Raw genomic sequence first — 19412 nt, forward strand, 5'->3', positions numbered from 1 at the left:
CCCTGGGACTGGTGGTAAGAGGTAAGAGGGAAACCCTAAAGGGAGAAATTCTCTATTTTCTTTTTTATGAACAAATCCTCAGGAGAGTCTTAGAAACAAACACACATCATTAGGGACAATGACAACACCTCTTAGCTCATGGCTCATAAGAGGCATATTGCCATTTTGGGGGGTGGCACACAGTGGAAGCCCCTTCAACTACTCCTTTCCTAAAAACACTCACTTATTTTCTGTTGTGGTTATTTGTAAACCAGAGATGGGTCTTGGCCTATGTCATCTAAGTCCTCATAATTTTCTCAATTCCCACAACCCTTCCAGACATGAATCAGACTTGGTATCTCAGTTTGACACAACTTCAGTATATACAACTCAATATTATAGGTTTGGAAGGCACTGAATGCAGAGAAACTTTTGAGTGAGCTTAATGCTAGGGAAATGAATGGAAGACAGAAGGAAGAAGGGGAAGAGGGAATTATGGGGAAAATGCTTGTATTTGTACACCCCAGGCTTAGAATACAGAGATGGCCTGATCATCACCTTGGTCTGTCTTGTCACCATTATCTTCCTCCTCATTCTCTCAGTCTTGTTACCAACACACCCAATGCAATGACTTTCAGAGGACATAAGTTGTGAGCAAGCATTGAGGGTGAGGACCCACTTTGGGGCTGATTGACTGTCACATTTATTTTTGCAGAACCACCCCACTGGCTGATTGCTAAAAGGCATAGAGATGCAATTCACTGTCCCAACTACTGTATTTCTCTTTTGGCTGTTCATGCTGTTCACAGCCATGCACATGGTGGTAGATGGATCCCAAAGCTTAGCTCTCAATTCAGACTGACACCAGAGGACCTCCAAGGCTCATCCACTCTCTACTCAACTTATAGATTCCCAAGACTCTTTCTGTGTCCATGTGGCAGAATCAGCAGCTCTGGACAGAGCCCTGAACAAGTAATTTGTCAGTGAGATGGGTGGGAACAATCTGAATGCCCAGAATGTGCTGGAGAGATGGAAACTCAGCCCCTGGGGAGGCAGATGCTGACAGAGCTCATCTTTTCCTCTCTGGCCTTCTGGTGAAGTCACGGGTAATCAGAAACATTTGACTATATATGTGTGTTCTAAGACTTTTCCACCATGCCTCCCCACCCTGAGGATGTCCTAAGTTCTTTAGTGCAAATGCCTTTTCCCCAAGATCCAGAGTGTGAAGTCATTAATTTATGGTCATAATTTCTTCTTACCATCTTCCCCATTTAAAACAAACTCACAGGGCTGCTAAATTCTTGGTGAAGTGGGCAGGTAATGGGCCACTTAACTGATGTGGACAAGTCATTCAGTCTTTTTGAGTCCAATATATCTTATCTCTTAAAGAGGGTTTGGGCCAGAGTATAGTGATTGTAAGCTTGGGGATAATTTTTCTCCCCTAGGAAACATCTGGCAATGTTTGGAGACATTTTTGGTTATCACAATGGGAAGGGTGATTGCTACTGTCATCTAGAGTGCAGAGGCCAGTGATGCTGCTAAATACCTTACAATACAGAGAACAAATACCCTCCAACACTGTTCTAGTTTGCTAATGCTGCCAAAATGCAAAACACCAGACATGGTTTGGCTTTTATGAAATGGGGTTTATTTGATTACACAGTTACAGTCTTAAGGCCATAAAATGTCCAAGGTAATGCATCAATTGGGTACCTTCACTGGAGGATGGCCAAGGCTGTCTGGAAAACCTTTGTTAGCTGGGAAGGCATGTGGCTTGCATCTGCTTGCTTCCAGTTTGCATTTCAAAATGCGTTCTCCAAAATGTCTGCATTAGCTTCCAACTGCAGTCTTCAAAATATCCCTCTTGGCTGTCACAAGCTTGCTCCTTCTGTCTGAGCTTATATAGTGCTCTAATAAACCAATCAAGTCCCACACTGAATGGGCAGGGCAACACCCCCATGGAAACCATCCAACCAGAGTTATCACCCACAGAAGGGTGGGGTGTATCTCCATGGAAACAACCCAATCCAAATATTCCAAACTAACAAACACCAATATTCCTGCTCCCACAAGACTGCACCAAAGAACATGGCTTTTTCTGGGGGGCACAATACATACAGACTGGCACAATCACCAACAGAAATATCCAGTGTCAAATGTCAACAGTGCCAATGTTGAAAAAACCTGGGCTAGAATATATCTAATCTTATGCCTATTATTTCTTTTAACACTCTCCACTACTTCCCAAAAGGCATAAACTTCCCAGGAAACTGAGAATAAAAATTCTCTAGAAATGACCTATGCCAAGTTGAACAAGGAAGCCTTGAGCCAGGAACAGAAGGTAACTTACAGGAAACCCCAGGAGCCCACACTGCATGCAGTGGTATCAATGAAATGATGCAATATGTGGAAAAGTGGTATAAAGGCAGGGTCTGGAAACTTGGTCCAATTGGTGAGAAAGATAAACTGGTGAACTCTGTATTAGGTTTCTCTGGAGAAACAGAACAGAGAAGTGGCTCTCACAACCATAGAATTGGCAAGTCTGAATTACATAGGGTAGCCCACAATATGGAAACTCTGACAAAAGTGACATGGAATTCCCTAGAAGCAGCTGGCTGAGTGAAATTGAGGAGGAATTCTTCCTACTGAAATCCTCAAGTCTGGTTGAAGTCTTCTGACTGACTGGATGAGGAGTATCTCCATGTTGCTGAAGGCAGTCTCCTTTGTTGGCTATAGAAGCAATCAGATATAGAGGCAATCAACTGGTTATGGATGCTAATAATTCTATGACCTAACATCACTATAACAATCATACCAGTGCATGCTTGACTAAACAACCACACACTTTAACCTAGCCAAGATGACACATGAAATTAACCATTATAAGCCCTGAAGAAGAAAGAGGAGAGATTAAGAAGAGCAGAGAAAATAACAATATACATAAAGGGTAGACAGGATAGCTTTGTAGAGAGATCCAGTTTAACTAGAGTGAATGAAACTAGTCAAGGGGAGAAAAAACAATTATATTAAGGATTAGTGCTGTTAACTACATACACAGTTAATGATGAAAGAAAAATGCAAGTACTTATTTTTTAATTATTCACTGGAGAATGTTTCTTTGTCCATTATGCTACTGTGGGATTGAAGTGTGTGTGTATCACTATGACAACAGGGTTTCTGGGTTAAAAGCTCTCAAAGTACAGCAGTGATGCAGTAAAATCCTTAGCAATCCTCTGTGTTCTGATAACTGCTGTTGGGGCTATGCTGATGATTATTTTTAATTCAATTTTATTGAGATTGCTCACATACCATGCAGTCATCCAAAGTGCACAATCAGTTGCCCACAGTACATCACACAGCTGTGCATTCACATTTTTTTTCAATTTGAGAACATTTTCATTACTCCAGAAAAGAAATAAAAACAAAAAAGAAAACTCAAATCCTCCCATATGTTGACTCATATTATTGGTATAGTACAGTCTTTATTGCTGATGAAAGAATGTTAAAACACAACTAACTGTAGTACATAGTTTGCAATAGGTATATATTTTCCCTATATACCCCTCTATTTATTAACTTCTAGTTATTGTGTCATACATTTGTTCTAGCTCATGAAACAGATTTCTAATATTTGTACAGTTAATCATGGATGCTGTCCATCACAAGATTCACTGTTTTATACATTCCCATATTTTAAACTCCAACTTTCCTTCTGGTGACATACATGACTCTAAGCTTCCCCTTTCCATCATGTTAATACACCATTCAGCACTGTTAGTTATTCTCTCAATAATGTGCTACCTTCACCTCTGTCCATTTATCCAAACACTTAAGTTCAACCTAGTTCAACATTCTGCTCATAACAAGCAACTTCTCCCCATTCTTTAGCCTCATTCTATATTCTTGTAATTTATATTTCATTTCTATGAGTTTACATATTATAATTAGTTCATATCAGTGAGACCATACAATATTTGTCCTTATGTGTATGACTTATTTCACTCAATATAGTGCCCTCAAGGTTTCTTCATCAACCCATTTTTTAAGATGGTTTTGTTCACATGCCATACATTCCATCCTAAGAAAAAAAATCAATGTTCCCTGTATAATCATGTATTTATACATTCACTACCATCACCACTACCTATATAAGGACATCTGCATTTCTTCCACAGAGAAGGAGGAAGAGTCAAAGAAGGTAGAGAGACAAAAGAAAAAGAAAAAGGAAAAGAAAGAAGAAATGACAGGTAAAAAGCAACAAAAGGAAAAATAGAATTAAACTAAAGTAGGATAAAAGTCAGACAACATCACAAATGCCGAGTCCCATACCCCTCCCTTATATTCCTCTCTTATAGGCATTTAGCATTGGTATATTGCCCTTGTTACATTAAAGGAACATAAAACAATTTTTCTGTAAACTCTGGTCTCTAATTTTCATTGACTGTATTTTCCCCCAATACCATCCTATTTTTAATACCTTGCCATAGTGACATTCATTTTTTCTCCCTCATGTGAAAACATATTTGTACATTTATCACAATTGTTGAACATTCTAGTTTTCAGTAAGTTATACAGTCCTAGTCTTTATTTTCCTTCTTGTGTCCCACATGCTTTTAACCTTCCTCTTTCAACCATCCTTAGAGTCATCTTTATTCAGTGTACTTAAATTGTGCTACCATCACCCAAAATTGTGCTCTACACCTCTCACTCCTATCTTTTCCTATCCATCCAGAGTGGTCCCTTTAGTATTTCCTGTAGATCAGGTATCTTGTTCACAAACTCTCCCATTGTCTGTTTCTCAGAGAATATTTTAAACTCTTCCTCATAGTTGAAGGACAGTTTTATCATATAGGTTTCTTGGTTGGTTGCTTTAGTCTTTCAGTCTCTTCAATATATCACACCACTGCCTTCTTGCCTCCATGGTTTCTACTGAGAAATCCACACACAGTCTTATCAAGCTTCCTTTGTATGTGATGGATCACTTTTCTCTTGCTGCTTTCAGGACTCTTGCTTTGTCTTTGACATTTGATAATCTGATTATTAAGTGTCTTGGCATAGGTCTGTTCATATCTATTGTCTTTGGGGTATGCTGTACTTCTTGGATCTGTAATTTTATGTTTTTCATAAGAGATGGTAAATTTTCATAGATTATTTCCTCTATTATTTCTTCTGCCCCTTTTCCCATCTCTTTTTCTGGGACACCCATGACATGTACATTTCTGTGCTTCATGGTGTCATTCAATTCCCTGAGACATTGCTATTTTTCCATTCTTTTCCCTATCTGTTCTTTTGTGTGTAGGATTTCAGGTGTTTTGTTCTCCAGTTCCTGAATGTTTTCTTCTGCCTCTTGAAATCTGCTTTGTATGTTTCCATTGTGTTTTTCATCTCTTGTGTTGTGCCTTTCATTTCCATAGATTCTGCCAGTTGTTTTTTCAAGCTTTCAACTTCTATCTTATGCTTGCCCAGTATTTTCTTTATAACCTTCATCTCTTTTGCCATAGCTTCCCTAAACTTGTTGAATTGATTTAGCATTTGTTGTTTCAATTCCTGTATCTCATTTGAAGTGTTAGTTTGTTCCTTTGACTGAGCCATACCTTTGTTTTTCCTAGTATGATTTTGTGGTTTTCTGTTGCCTAGGCATCTGGTTTCCTTGACTACCACAATCAGATTTTCCCAGACCAGAACAGGTTCAGGTCTTGGGGGGGGGGGGTATTCAGTATCAGGTTTCCCTGAGGGTGTGTCTTGGAAGATTGACAGACTTTCCTGTGAAGTTCTAGCTGCTGTGATTTTCCTAACCTGCCCAGCAGGTGGTGCCTGTCACTACTGACAGGTAAAGAACTGTAAAGATTTGTGGCCTCTTTAGTATTGAGGCTAAATTTTTCTGGATTGATTGTTATACCCCATGCCCTGGTGTATGAATTCTGAATGGAGGGCAGGCCCTTGGTGTGGGTCCAATCTTCCTCCTCTTCTGGAAGATACATCCCTTAGGGAGTTATCTTCTGCATTTGAATTACTCCTTTTTCTCTCTGACTCTGTTAACTTCACCCCTGTCTGGGTCAGAGCACTGCAAACTTAAAATGGCTGAGGCTGTCTCCACTGAGCCACTCAGGTTGAAAGAGAAAAAAGGGAAAGAAAGCCCCTTTTCAGAGCAAGTCCATGGCCCCCTGGTTTTGCCTGTTGGCCAGAGACAATAACTGGTCTCCTGGACTCCCTCTCCGGGGGCACAGATGCATTCTGGCTCTCTAAGGTGAGTCTCTAAAAGTCTCTGCATAGTTTTTCTTTTTTAGTTAATATTTTTCTCTCTGTGAGGCCCACCTCCTCTCCATTGGGAGCAACCTCAGGGCACTTTGCTGCTTGTTAGGGGTATGTTTATGTTTATAACTTGTATTTAGCTGTCCACATTTTCTAATTAAAACCCCAGTTGGAGCTGAGTTACATTCACTGACTCCAGGAATGCTGCTTTCTCCTACAGTGAGGTCTTGCAGCTTAGCATACCATGGGGCAGGGTTTCCCAGCATGGTTCTGCAGTTTTTGCTTACAAATTCTATGCTATGGTCTCAGCCATGATTATCCCCCAGTAGTTGTCCCAGATTATTTACTAGTTGTCATGGCTGTTTATTAGTTGATCCAGGGGACTAACTAAACTGCACACCTCTGTATACTGCCATCTTTCCCCACTGCCTATGTTGCTGATTTTGATGACTCTGGCTACATTTGTATACTTATGATTGGAATATGAACCAGAGAGAATGAAGGTTTGTGTGCACTGATGACTCAATTCTGTATATGAGTGGATGAATGGAAAACTCATTTTCTTACAGTTCTAGAAGCCAGAAATGCAAAATGTGTTTCAGTGAGCTGAAATCAAGGTGTGACAGCACAGCACTCCCTTCTAAGTCTCTAGGGCAGGATCCTTTTCTTAGCCTTTTCCAGTACGAAGAGCTGCATTTCTTGGGTCACAACCCCTTCCTCCATTTTCAAAGCCTTCTGCAAAGCATCTTCACACCTTTTATACATGGTCTTCTCACTGTTCTGTAGTCAAATCTCCCTCTACCTTCCTTATAAGGATGCTTGTAGTCAAATTTATAGGGCCAAATCAGAGAACAGAGGATGATATCCTCTTCCTAAGATGATTAACTTAATCATATATAAGATTCCTTTTCCATATGAGGTGATATTCACAGTTCCCAGGGAATATGACATGGATATTTGGGGGTCATTTTCAAACCTGCCACACAGCTGTCACACTGGACATTTGATAGCTACTAAGCAGTATTCTCAAATTTATTATCTACTCCACTGGGTTGTTGGAAGAGTGAGTTGAATATGTGTGTGTGTGAGAGCAAGCATTTTGGGCATTGTCTTGGATATGAATTAGCACAAAAGGCACAATACTGTGAAAATATTATCACTGAATTCTATGGCAGAATATGGATAAAATGGGAAGTTTTTAAAAATTAGAGAGTAATTCTTACTGGCATGGATTTAAGGAGCTTTGGGATACCATATGTCACATGGAAATATTGTGACTGCATGGAGAAGGACAATGAATTCCATGAAGTTATCATTTTCTCTGTAAATTTGGAATCATTAACAACTTAAGCTGAGAAGGCAGGACAAGATGGCAGCACAGGGAGCTGTGGAATTTAGTTAGTTCCCTACACCAACTAGTAAAGAGCCAGGAACAACTAGTTAAGAACCTGGAACAACTATTTGGGGAACATCCATGACCAGATGCATATCATATACCAGTCTGGAAGGGGTGGAGTGGCTGAGATTGCATATAGAACTGTAAGTAAAGCTCCCCAAACTGTGGAGCTGGTGTCCCTTACCCACTGGTATGGCAGGCTGAGTTGGAACATTTCCCTGTGGGAAAAAGTAGCAATCTCTGCTGGGAACAAAGGAAAGTAGCTTAACCAAGCTCTGATTGTTGTGTAAATTAATGTATCTGGACTACTGAATACAAGCTATATGCACAGATAAACCTAGAGCAAGTGGGAAAGGAACCCTGAGGTCTCCCCTACCAGAAAGCAGGCAGGGCTGAAGAAGAAATACCTACATATATACATACACACACACATAAAAATAAAGGTCTTTGGAGTTGGCTTAGCTCAGAGAACTGGAAAAGTGCTGTGTACCAAGAAAAAGAATGCATAGAACTGGGTATCAACTCTGGTCCACCAGTGAAACTGGGGTGCTGGGGACTAGCTCTGAAAAGGGAATCTTCTTTCTTTTTAATTCTACCATTCTAAGTAGCTCATTACAGAAAGCTTCAGGCATTTTCAATGGTCAGCACTGACCCAGGCAAGGTTGGAGTTAAGATAAAGAAACAAAGGAAGAAGTCAAGTGAAGGAGATAATTCCCTAAAGACTTACCTTCCTTAAGAAAAGGGGGGAGTCAAGATCAAGGGGCTGTCCTCCTTCACAGAATTCAGACCACAGGGCCTGAAAAAAGAAAACAAAGACAAAACAGAAACAACTTAAGCTTTTCTTCTGACACACCCTCAAACACTGGTTGGAACAGGGTCTGCTGAGAATTATAGGCACCACATCTCTTTAGGTGGTTTGTGAGCTGTAAGCTGAGAAGCACCACCTACTGGGCAGGATAGGAAAGACACAGAGTCTAGAGTCATAATGGGAAAGTCTGACAATCTTCTGGGTCTCATTCTCAGGGAAACTTTATTCTGAATACACCCTCCTCCTGAGAGCAGGGACTGTCTGCTCTGGGAAAATCTGATTGGGGTAATCAAGGAAATCAGATGCCTAGACAGCAAAACTTACAAGCTACAGTAGGAAAAATGAAGATATGGCCTAGCTAAAGGAACAAACTTACATTTCAAATGAGATATAGAAGTTGAAACAACTACTTAAAGATGTTCAAACAAATATGCTAAATCATTTCAAAAATGAAATCAGTGAGTTGAGGGAAGATATTGCAAAAGATATGAAGGATATACAGAAGATATTGGGCAAACATAAGGAGGAACTCAAAAATTTGAAAAAAAAATTGGCAGAACTTAGGGAAATGGAATGCAAAATAGAAGAGATTAAAAAAATGGAGACATACAACAGCAGATTTGAAGATGCAGTAGAAAGGATTAATGAACTAGAGGACAGTACATCTGAAATACTATGCACAAAACAACACATTGGGAAAAGAAAGGAAAATATAAGCAGGGACTCAGGGAATTGAAGGATCACATGAAGTGCAGGAATATACATGTCATGTGTTTCCAGAAGTGTAAGAGAAGGGAAAGGTAACAGAATAATCAATGAAATAATTACTGAAATTTCCCATCTCTTATGAAAGACATAAAATTATGTATCCAAGAAATGCAGCATGCCCCAAACTGACAGATCTGAATAAACCTACTCCAAGACTTTTAATAAGATTACCAAATATCAAAGACAAAGAGAGAAATCTGATAACAGCAAAAGGGAAGCAATCCATCACATATAAGGGAAGCTTGATAAGACTATGGGTGGATTTCTCAATAGAAACCATGGGACAAGAAGGCAGTGGTATGATATACTTAAGATACTGAAATTAAAAAAAGACCAAACAAGAATTCTGTATCCAGTAAAAGTGTCCTTCAACAATGAGGAAGAGTTTAAAATATTTTCAGACAAACAAACCCTGAGAGAGTTTGGGAACAAGATACTTGCTCTACAAGAAATAATAAAGAGACCACTACAGGGAGATAGAAAAAGGAAGGAGAGAGATGTTTGGTGAATCATGTAGAAAGAAGACTATCAGTAATGATAAAAAGTGAGAGAGAGAGAAAAAAATGATATATAAAATCCAAAGACAAAATGGTACACAGTAAGGGTGGGGCAAAATTGTGGAGTGGTGAGGTGTGGAATTTAGCCTTTCCTCTTGGGCAGCTGGTAATTACTCAGGAACTGTATGAAACAGTGTCTTTGGGGTCTCCAATGACCAGTCACACATCATACATAAGTTTGGAACCAGAGGAAAAGATGAGATCACAGCAAACTTTGTAAGTACCCCTGACAAGGGATCTGGTGCCGCTCCCCACCCAGACCCCACGGACTGTCTTGAAGCTGTCTCCCTGAAAGGAAAAAAATTAAACAATCTGCTAAGGGCAAGAAGTGGGACTCAATCCAGCCTCAACTGCAGAATTAATTAACAAATTAATTAACTAATTTTTGGAGCTGTGGTTATAAAGAAGGGCTTGGTTCTGAGACGCAGGATCACATAAAAGCAGGCACTCATTCCCTAGCTCCAAAAAACATTTTCCCCTACATGCTTTCCCTTCTTCTTTATCACTGACTCTTTATCTTTTTGCTTCAATATCCCCTGGCAGGGGTGGAATTGAAGCTGTTGGAGAGTAATTATCAGACAATAGCCCAAAGTGATTTGGTTTTTTATTTGATTTAGCATATTTCTTTGAAAATTTTAATAGATTGTTTCATTAAAGGGAAACAATATCTCAACTGTATCTTGCTTGAAGTGTAAGATTGTTCCTTTGACTGGGCCATATTTTTGTTTTTCCTAGTGTAGATTGTAGTTTTCTGTTGTCCAGGCATCTGGTTTTCTGTGGTTAACCCAATCAGACTTTCCCAGATAAGAACAGGTTCAGATTTCAGAACAGGGTTATATTTAGTTTCAAATCTCCCTGCAGGTGTGTCTTAGAGATTGACAGACTCTCCCATGAGGTCTCTAGCTGCTGTGCTATTCCTAACCTGCCCAGCAGGTAGCACATGTCAGCTTGTTGCTCCCAACTGGTGTAAGGAATTGTGGCCCCTTTAGTTTCTGTTTCGGCTGTTCTCCCCCAGGGTCTGGGGTCTGGTTCTGAAGGATAGGCCAGTAGTAGGGTTGGGGCCCCACCTCCTTCCTCTTAGGAAGATATACCCCTAGGGACTTATCATCTGCATTTGAATAGTTCCTTTGTCTTTCTGACTCTGCTATCTCAACCCCTGTTTCCGTCAGAGCACTGCAAATCGAAAGTGGCTGAGGGTCTCTCCAATGTGCCATTCAGGTTGAGAGAGAGAAAAGGGGACAGAAAGCCCCCTTTCAGAGCCAGTCCATGGCCTCCCAATTTCATCCATCATCCAGAGTTAACACCTGATCCTCTGGGCTCCCCCTCCCAAGACAGAGGAGTCTTCTGGCTCTTTAAGCTCAGTCATCACTAAAAGCATCTGTGTGTTGTTAAGGGTTAGTGGCTTGTATTCAGCAGTCCACATTTGCTAATTAAAACCCCAATTATAGCTGGGCTGAGCCATTATTTGCTTGCTCAGAAAATGCTGCTTTCTACCACAGAGAGGTTTTGCTGCTCAGCCTGCTGTGGGAGGAGGGGATTCACAGTGTGTTTCTGCAGCTTTTACTTACAGATATTACGTTGTGTTCTCAGTCATTCTTCCCAATCCAGGCTTGTGTATGATGTGTGGACAGTGATGTTTGTCCCCCAGCAGTTATTACAGATTATTTACTAGTTGTTCCTGGTTGTTTATTAGTTGCTCTAGGGGATTAATTAAATTCCATTCCTCTCTGTGCCACCATCTTGCCCCCTCTCCTGGAAATGTTTTTTAAAAATACCTAAATTACTCCTTACCCACTTGTTGACAATTGCCCAATCTCCAATTTTGTAGATAACCTTTATTCATTCATTAAAAGTGGAAGTAATTTTAAGTAGTAATGTTTCTTTAATTTTTTCATGCATTGAGTAGGAGTATAGGATATACAGTACAATTTATGGCCTTGTGAAAATTGTTGAAGAATTAGAGATGAGAATGGATCAAGAGGCTTCTTTTGCCCTTGAACATAAAGATGAGGCAAAGACAGAAGAGACACAATGAACATGAGTATCTGGAGGTCCCAGGTAAAACTGAGATTGGCAGCTTTCATACCCCTGAAATGGTCAGTTATGACCTAACCTTACACCCCAAGGGACTGGAATAAGTGGAACAAATGAAATTGCAAACCAAGGACATATCTAAGTGGAAGAAACTAAGCATGGGAAAAAGAACATAGAAAATAAAGGAAACTCATGGGGTCTTTTTGGAAGGGATGAAAGAAATGAACAAATTTTATCTACATAGACTGAAAAACAGGAAGACTCCAATGACACAGTCAGAAATGAAAAGGGGCACACAACCACCACCAATGTTAGAGAGATAAAAATGATCACAAAGGAATGTGATGAGCAACTTTATGCCAGCAAAGTAGATCACTGAGATGAAATGGAAAAACTTTTCAAAAGACACAAATTACTGAAAATGCAGGAAGAGGAAAGTCTGAAGAAATCAGTGCTCAGAAGGACATTCAAAACCCATCAAAAGAACTCCAGACTGTCCCTCAGTCCAGGGATGCAAAATGGTTCCTGGCAAGGGAGGCCAACAAAGGAAAGAAGGAGTGTCCCAACCTACAGTGGTCAGACTTCAAGAGGGCACAGCTTGGGGAGTGAGAGTTACAGGAAATACAACCCAAAACAAACCAGAAAGTGAGGCCTAACCTCTGAACAATCCACTTTGGATAGGTCTCCTTCTGTCTCCACCTTCCAAACTGGGGCCAGAACAGACCTCACCTGACAAACACCATTTCCTGTTATTTTAAGACTTCATTATTGTTGTTATTATTATTACTATTCTGACTATGAATTCCCAACTACCGCCACACCCAGGAAAGGGAGAAGGGAGCTTTGTGAACAGAAAAAGGAAGGGCCAAAATGAATGAAAATTAATGAAATAGAAAATAAGCCCATACCAGAAACAAATGAACTAAGCCACAATCCTGTTTTTTAAAATTTATTCATTTGTTTTTAATGAATAAAAGTAAGAAGCCACTGGTCAAACTGCTGAGGGGAATATACTAGCCAAATGAGGACTGGAAACACACATTCCCTACAGTAACTGGATGCTCAGGGTTCCATGAAATCTTTAGGCCTGTCAAGTTTGACCACAGAGATTGAAATGCACCAAGTTTGAAAACCAGCTTTCACAACCAATGGGCACACACACACACACCAGCACAAACACACAAATCATAAAATGTGGGAAACTCCTATTAGTTGAAGAAACTGAAGCCATTATTAAAAAGAATCCAAATGACCAGCAAAATAATTAAGCTGTCCAGAAAGAAAAGTACAGTCCCAGACTGAGGAAAAGCTTCCAATCTTGGAAGGAAAAACACCCGCCTACGTTAGCAGTGGCACCAAAGGCAAATCAGCTAAGTATTGTAAATAGAAGCCAGGACATTTTCAGAAGTACAAATGAAAACAAACCAATCCAGAAATAGGCTGGGCACCAGGCAGTTGTTTCTTGGTCTGTCTGTCTATGTGTCTGTTTAAACAAAAAGACAAACAAATGAAAAAGATTTTAACTTCAAATCACTCAAACCACTTAGAGTACACTCTCAGAAGACTGCAGAAGGAGACTGGAAAGTGATAGGAAGGGAATCACAAGAAAAATTCCAATGCTGAAACTTCAAGCTTTACAGATCAAAGTTACCCATGGGATCAAGGAAGCAGTGACAGGAAAATTTAGAAAGGAATGAGTTCAAAATCAATGAAGAGACAGACCCTGAACACTTATAGGCCATGAGAGAAATCAGTGCTCAGAAGGAAATTCATAACCTGTGAAAGCAACTCCAGATTTATCTTCAGTCGCTGGCCACAAAATGTCTGTCTCCCAGCAAAGGAGATCCAAAAAGGAAGGAAGATGCACCCCACACCATGGTGATCTGACTTCAGGAGGGTACAGCTCAGGTTATGAGAGTTATAGGAAATTGGACCCAAAGGAAACAGGAAAAAAGAGGCTTAAGCTCTGAACAATCCATTTGTGATCACTGACAAGGCTCCTTCTGTCTCCACCTTGCAATGTGGAGCTAGAATAGATCTCACCTGACAACCACAACTTCCTGTTATTAGCAAATTTATTATTATTGTTGTTATTATTTTGATCATGAATTCCCAATGATCCCCCCCCCCAAAGCTTTGGAGCAGCAGCTGTTACTTGGTCCAGTTCACTGACCACCACACTGCTCACAAAGCTCCCTTTTCTGTCTCATTGGAGTTGCAATTCTTTGCACAAAGCTCCACAGAAGATTTTAGAAAAGAAACTCAGTCATCTCTGCTTCCTTCTTAAGATATAAGAAATGGGAAAATGAATGAATGAATGAAAAGAAGCACACACCAGAAACAAATGAACTAAGCCACAATACTTCTTAAATTTTTTAAATTTGTTTTTAATGAATGAACATCATAAGCCACTGGTCCAACTAGTGAGAGGGAGAATACTAAGCAAATGAGGACTTGAAAGAGACATTCCCTACAGGGCCTGCAGACAGCAACCAGTGGCTTAGGGTTCTATGAAATCCTTAGGCCTGCAATGTTGGAGCACAGAGATGGAAACACACCAAGTTTGAAAACCAGCTTACACAATGGAGGCTCTCTCTCTCTCTAACACACACACACACATAAAGAAATGTACACTCATGCACAAATTGTGAAATATAGGAAATTCCTATTAGTGAGAAACTGAAGCCATTCTTTTTCTAAAATACCATATTTTTAAAATTGTAGAATATAACATGTTTACGCAGCAGGAATAACTTTCCAACTGCAATTTAACAAGTAGTTAAAGAACAAATTTGAAACAACACTATAGGTTACATTTCCATAGTTTCAGTTATACCCAAATTGTGAAATATAACACATGTATACAAAAGGATATCTTTCAATGTATGATTTAACAGGTAGTTACATAGTAAATTTGCAAAGTTGTTATGAGTTACAATACCATAGATTCAGTTATTTCCTTATTGTAAACTATAACATTCTTTAAAAAAGGAAGCCATTCTTAAAAAAAAAAAAGAATCCAAAGGATCAGCCACCACAAGCAAAAAGCAAAGAAAGCTTTCCAGGAAAAAACAGCAGTTCCAGACTGAGGAAAACTGCCCGCCAAGCTGATCGGCTAATTACTCTTAAGTAGAAGGCTGGACACCTTCAGAAGCCTGAGCGACGAAAAAAACAGACAGGCTGCGTGAGTGTCAGGCGGGTGTTTTTTGTTTGTGTGATTAAATGTTTGTTTTTATTTTGTTTTGTTTTTACAAAGAGATGGGTAAAGGTGCACCACGGAAAGCTAAGCCAAAGAAAACCCAGGCAGCTGCGGGAACATCTGACGAGGGAGACTGTAAAACAGGAAGCCTCCCCAGGTGTAAGGAGGGGGGCGGGGGAATCAAGAGGGAGAAGGGAGCCGAGTCCAGGTCGGGTGGGTGGGAACTGACAGATGTGGGGGGTCGGCGCCTGCCAGGAGGCCGCTCGCCGGCCCCGGCACCACCTGGCCCGGGTCCTGCCCTCCTCCTCCTCCTGCCCACCTCTGAAAGCCCCCCTTCCCCCCAACCTCCCTTCTGGGGCACCGGCCCAGGCCTGTGCAAGACCTGCCCCGGCTCCGTCTACCCACCCTCGAGGCCCGTTCCACCTCCTAGCCCCGACCCGCCCTGCCGGGAAACGCCCCACCACTTCCCCAAGCCCCCACCCCCACCCCCATCCCGTCCATGAGCAGGAGGGGAAATGATACAGATTCAAAGAGTTCGAAGCGGGGGTGGGATGGGGTGGCGTGGTGTGGTGTGGCATGGTGGTGCAGACAATAACTGTCCGTGAATAACCTTTCATCCAGGAAAACCAACTTTCAACACAGAAAGTGAAATAAAGACTTTCCCGGTTGAACAATCAACCGTGGCTTGCAGACCTCCCCCCTTACACGAAACGGACAGGAAGTCAGTTCTTCCGGGATGGAAGCCGGTGACCGCAGGCGGTACATTTGAATACACGACTCACACTGTGTGAGTCCATGTGTTTAGTTCGCCCTTCTCTTCACTGATTGAAAGATAAATTTAATGAATTGATCTTTACAGAATGTCTTATTCACTCATCCCATAACGAATAGAAACTTATTCTACCTGCCGAAACATCAAATCAGCAGTCAGTGGGAGCAGAGGTCTCCGGTGCTAGATAAGGAATCCACTACAGTTGGAAAAATAGTACCCACGGTAACGTTCTTTGGGTCCTTATCATTAGTCGGCACAGTCCGTAGAACAATCACACCCAGAAGCGGTGATGGGGGGCAGGAGGGAGGTTTCCAGGTATCACCAGGATGACTACGTTTAAATCCAAAGCAGATCCTAAGAAGTCGTGAGGGTACGTGTTAGGCCCTAGAGCCGTCGATCCAGAGACGCTCAAAGACCTATTTAAAAATCACGAAAGGAAAATCGTTAAAGGAAGAAGAGAGGAACACAATCAATATGAGGCAAATAGTAAGCACAATGGAGAAGGGAAGATGTAGTCGCCTCTATCAATGATAGCATAAACAGGAATGGATGAAACAACACGCACCATAGGCAGAGATGAGCAGACCAGGGTTCTATACTCCCCGATCGTGTGGTGTCCACACAAGACACCCTTTGGAATAAAAATGCACGGGGAGGATGAGGTGGGGGGCGGGGAGGGGGATCACATAGGCAAAGAGAAGACTTCACCGTCTCACCTCCGATGACGGATAGCAACACTAGAAATAAGATCAATGAGGAAACAGAAGTCAGTCTCGAGATAAGGCTGACTGAAAGAAGCCAGACAGAAAAAGAGAGAAATCATATGTTATCACTAATGCGAAACTGTGGAAAATGTAAAAGAAAAGATTCATATGGTAGTATGTAGGGGACTTAGAGATAGCAACTAGTGAAGGGGGAACATAATTTAATAAGAACAGATAAGTTGTGGAAGTTAATGTTAATGTTATGGGAATGCTGAGGAAGGACTATGGTTTGTTAATTTTCTTGGGATATGGTAGGAACTTGTTGGAAGCAATATAGTCATTTTAGATTATTTGTTTTTCTAATTCCTTTGTTTTGTTTGAAATGTATTTTAAAAATTTTTATTAATAAAGTTTAAAATAAAAGTTAAAATGGTGATTTTCTAATTCTGTCATTCCTTCTACAGATAGAGTACTGTTCTGTAAGGAAGACCTTAAATTGAGACAAATCAACCATTATCTTAAAAATAAAACTCTCTTGATATTTTTCACCAAAAATTTAAAAAAAAGTTAGTCGAACAGCCCTAGAAACCCAGCACTAGGACTAGGAGACAACTAGTGAACACTCCAACGAACAAGGACAGAACGTACATTCTTCCCAGGTGCATAAGAAACATCCTCCAAGATATACCCCAGGCTGGCCCAGAAAACAAACCTTGATCCATTTACAAGATGAGAAACCACACAGAGAACGTTCTCTGGTCACAATGAAAAGAATGCAGGAATCCACTTTCAAAAGTCTGAAAATGATAAACAGGAGGATATGAAAAAGCACAGTTCTAAATAACCAACCAACGTGTCAAATGAGAAGGAGAAAACCATTTGAGTGGTAAGACTATGAGGACACAACCTCCAAAAAGCATGGGAGGGATGAACCCAAAACAGGGCCTAGAGGGATATTTATGGAAGCCAATGCCCAGATCCAGAAGATATGGAGTTCAGATGACCTAACCTTACACCCCAAGGCAATGGAATAACTAGACCAAAAGAAAAGCCAAACCAAGCACAGAGCAAAGTAGAACAAACTAAGCACGGAGAAAAAAAAAACATAGAAAGTAAGGGAAACTCGTGGGGACTTCACTGAAAGGACAAAAGAAACAGACCTTTATCTACACTGACCACGAAAAACAGGAAGATGACTCCAATGAACACCGTCAGAAATGAAAAGGGGCACACCACCGAGGTTACAGAACTAAAAAGATCACAAAGGAATGCCACAAGCAACTTCATGTCAGCAAAGTAGATCACTGAGAGGAAGTGGAAAAATTCTTCGAAAGACAGAAATTACTGCAGGAAGAGAAACTAAAAAGTCTGAAGAAATCAGTTCTCAGAAAGGTATTCAAAACCGGTGAAAGGAACTCGACTGGCAACAGATGCAAAATGCCTCCCAGCAAGGGAGGCCCACAAAGGAAAGGAATGTCCCACATCGCGGCGACCAGACTTCAGGAGGGCACAGCTGGGGAAGATTTAGAGGCAATAGGACCTAAATAGATTTAGAGGCCTAAGCTCTGAACAGTCCATTTCCAATGAGTCTTCTGTCTCCATATTTCCAATATGTGACTAGAACAGACTTCCTGTTATTGTTAAATTGATGATGCTGATGAAGAGGAATTCCCAACGAACTCCGAAAGCATAGGAACAGCTTCTCTGGGGTGGTCCTCTTTAAGAGAGACTTACGGAAAATTTTTTACAGGTAAATCCCTGTCCCCAACTTACCCGGCAGCCTTGCTGAAACACGGCTCCTCTTCTCAGCTCCTATGGACCCGGGGGAGCTCTGGCAGGACGCGAGGAGAACGCACTTCGATCAGAGACCCTGGCTTCCCAGGCACAGGCAGCCACACGACAGGGAGGCTCACAGCACTTTCCCTGGGGGGCCCTCGCCGCCTCCCCCTGCATATCCAAGTCACAGTACCCGCCCCTCCAGGAAGTGTTACTCTTGTAACTATTCTTATCAAACATCGTCACCTTGTGGTGGGTTCTTTTACTTTTACACTATGAACCATAATTACAGACGCTTTAACACGTTGCTGCGAGCAAATACAATCCCTGACAATTGTATATATAAAATCATATCTGGACCCCTCTCTGTCCATCCCCAGGACCTGGAGGCAGACCTTTATTTCTATGCAGGGGAAATTTTCGTGTCCACACAAGGATCTCTGCGGACCTCTCAAGTGGAATGTTTGTGGGAAGGAAGTGGGGGAGGGCTCTGGGAGGGCGGCCCCAGCTAGGGAGTCAGGAGAGGGAGTCAAATGGAGTGAGAGGCCAGCACTAAGTCATAGACGTCCCGTTGTGACATCCCGGGAGCCACAGCCCGAGACTGGCCTGCAGAGGCAGAGCGGGATAAAAGCCCGGCATTTGGGGCTGATGTGGACGGTGGGGTCTGGGCCCTGGGAGGGTGCTCCCCGACGGACTGCTTCTAGGCCGACGCCCCCTTCCTGACTCTGCTCAAGGCGACCCTGCTGAGGAGGCTGCTCAGACCTGCCCGTTCTCTGGGGACTGGGGCCCAGATGCAGGTCTCTGTTCCCCACCCAGATCCATTTTCCATAACCACGGGGCAACTAAAGAACGGGCCAAGGAACACCAAGGAAAGCCCTGTAGGGGTCGGAAAGGAGGTACCACAGTCCACTTGCTTGGTGACCAGAGGAAGCAGTTTAGCAGAATGAGGAGCTGTGGGGAATTCGAAATTCAGGAATTTGGAGATGACCCAAAGAAGATTTAGCCACTAGATGGCAGTAATACACAAGGTATTCATTGGGACGCAGTGTGGACACCTTTGTCACCCAGTTTTTGGGAAAGTAGTACATTTCACTAGGTTCTCTAGAACACTTTTTTGATGCTTGAACCATCATGTAAGGAGTCTGACCACTCTAAGACCACCATGTT

The 19412-nt window shown here is 41.6% G+C and overlaps 1 long non-coding RNA gene across 4 annotated transcripts in view; it reads right to left on the minus strand.

The window, feature by feature from the left end:
• The window catches only part of LOC119532526, a 59909-nt gene that overhangs the window by 14430 nt on the left and 26067 nt on the right, over window positions 1-19412 (minus strand). For 2 of the 4 annotated variants that reach the window (XR_005216560.1, XR_005216558.1), the window contains exon 2: window positions 8355-8423. This is a non-coding gene — a long non-coding RNA (uncharacterized LOC119532526). Of the gene's footprint in view, window positions 1-8354; window positions 8424-15897; window positions 16227-18242; window positions 18499-19412 lie in introns of those variants that run through there. The other 2 variants (XR_005216559.1, XR_005216561.1) reach the window with 2 other exon arrangements.

This window comes from Choloepus didactylus, chromosome 4 (genome assembly GCF_015220235.1).
Source record: "Choloepus didactylus isolate mChoDid1 chromosome 4, mChoDid1.pri, whole genome shotgun sequence".
Classification (NCBI taxonomy): domain Eukaryota; kingdom Metazoa; phylum Chordata; class Mammalia; order Pilosa; family Megalonychidae; genus Choloepus; species Choloepus didactylus.